The sequence below is a fragment of the Curcuma longa genome, unplaced genomic scaffold (genome assembly GCF_044706935.1).
Source record: "Curcuma longa cultivar G26 ecotype Majalengka, Jawa Barat unplaced genomic scaffold, ITB_CL_G26_1.1 contig_27487, whole genome shotgun sequence".
Taxonomy (NCBI): Eukaryota; Viridiplantae; Streptophyta; class Magnoliopsida; order Zingiberales; family Zingiberaceae; genus Curcuma; species Curcuma longa.
In genome coordinates, this window is record NW_027433433.1 from 14,259 (window position 1) to 16,591 (window position 2,333).

The window sequence follows — 2,333 nt, forward strand, 5'->3', positions numbered from 1 at the left end:
AAAGCAAGAATAAGGATCTATTAAGTTCATGTATTCTTCCCAATTCCTTCTTATCAAATCCCATGTGAAGAGGTAAAGCATCCTCCCACCACCTATATCGACCCCACTCTAGATCAACTTAGACTCTCAAATGCCTTGTTCATGTGACTCGACTTTTCGAGTTCTCCGCATATTTTGACTTCTAGACACCTCGTGGGACTTTATACCTGAGTTCCCTAGCCAACTCTCCCCAAGTTCTCCCCTCGCATGACTTAGAGGGCCGAGGAGCACTCTAATTTAATCTCAAAATGAGCAAGGATCAATATATTAGAAATTGGAAGGAGGTTTTAGTTATAAGGTGGGAATTTGATTCTTGGTTTGGGTGAAACGCAAGTGGATCCTTAATTTGAAGGATAGTCTTCGAGTATCAAAACAAGGTAAAAAGGAAACAATAATACACAGCATCCTGATTATATTACTAGTAATAATTAAGATTTCATGCCTTATAAAGAAGATATGTAGCTTGGAATCATCTAAAGAGCTAGTTTCATGCATCTCTTAAAATAAGTCCTTTAATTAGTTACTTTTGATCAAAAATCAAAGTTATGAAATATTAAAAGGCCCATTTAATCAAACTTCATTGCTGTTTGATGAGAGAAAGTTCGATTCTCCATTGTTGAGGTCCATGAAGGCATGTATAAAAGCTACCCCAAGCTCCTCATGAACTTCACCAAGCCAACAGCAGCCTCTGCTTATTTAGGGTAAGTGAAAATTTCTGATCAAAAACATACTTTGATCTTTGTTCCATCTGCATGAACATGCATATTTTGCATCTATATGATCAAAAACGAATTTTTGGAAAGAAATTAATGAGAGAAAGACGCGATCGACGTGTGGAGTGGCATGGTTTTTGCAGGGTTGGCCGGCCGGATTTGAGAAGATGAACAGGAAGCCCGGAGACTGGACTTGCAGGTCGTGCCAGTACCTCAACTTCAGCCGGCGCGACTCGTGCCAGCGCTGCGGCGATCCGCGGCCAAGCAGCGAGCGCTCCGACCACTCCAGTTTCGGCGGCGGCGGCGCCCACGGCGGAGGTGGGTCGTCCTTCGGGTTCGCCGGATCCGACGTCCGCCCCGGCGATTGGTACTGCTCTTGTGGCGCCCACAACTTCGCCAGCCGCTCCAGCTGCTTCAAGTGCACCGCTCCCAAGGAGGACTCCGCCGCCAGAAGCGGCGCGCGGCGGCAGGCCCGACGGCGACATGCCGCGCTCCCGGGGCTACGGCTTCGGAGCAACCGGTGGCGGCCGCGCTGGGTGGAAGTCCGGCGACTGGATTTGCAACAGGTATGAAGAATTCTTTACTTCTTCGGTGCCAGTACTGCCGGCAATGCCCTTCCCTGTTCGCTACCTAACTGTCAAACAAAATCTAGCTTTACTGCCATTAATTTTCAGCTGCAACGAACACAACTTTGCGAGCAGAACAGAATGCTTCCGCTGCAGTGAGCCGAGGGATTCTGGTACACAATCTCACCTCTCCCTGCTCCAATCTGAGCTTGCTCTGTTCTTAAGAAACAATGCTCATCGATCTTTGTCCTTGGCACTTGGCAGGAGGCATGGAAGAAATCTGAGAAGAGACCAAACTCACAGCGACGAGAGAGCTTACGATAAAGTAGCACTTAAACTACTAGTTTTGCCAATTGCCATCCCCAAAACTCTTGTCTTGCTTCCTCCGATCCAAGCTTGTTTATGTTGCTGCACCTTAAATTTCAGTGTTTTAATTTCCTAGTTTCTTTGTGATCTTTCCATAATATCGTGATCCGAGAAGCTCAAACACAAGTTCACACAGATTCTATCACAACTCGATAATGAAATCCAATTTCATATTGCTTAAGATCACATCAAAAGAATAAAACTCATCAAGAATACCACTGTTGGATCCTATAATGAGAAAGAAGGAGAAAGAAGGAGCACTCTACATCAAAATTCTTCAACTTATCATTAAATCACAGATCCTATAAAATAGGATCATGCAAGACACCAGATCCTATAAATTAGGATCACACAAGATATGTTCTAAATACCAAAAGACTCAAATAAAATTATCAATGATTAAACTTTTAAATTATAAAATAAAATATTTAAATCTTAACTAAAAAATACGAATCCAAAAATATTTCTCGAAAACATGTAGTAGACTAGATTAACTCAGTCTTCTAGGAACATCACTTTATAATTCAACACTCCCCTTCAAAGTGATGTTCTCAGAACTAATCCAAGTTTTGATCGCAGATCTTCGAATGCATCCTTCGGAAGTGATTTTGTAAAAATATCAGCAATATTGTCTTCACTCTTAATTGTG

At 42.9% G+C, this 2,333-nt stretch overlaps 1 pseudogene; it reads left to right on the forward strand.

Annotated features, from left to right (window-relative positions):
* Positions 1-660: 660 nt before the first annotated feature.
* Positions 661-1,762, forward strand: LOC141819048 (RNA-binding protein involved in heterochromatin assembly dri1-like; annotated as a pseudogene).
* Positions 1,763-2,333: the final 571 nt, after the last annotated feature.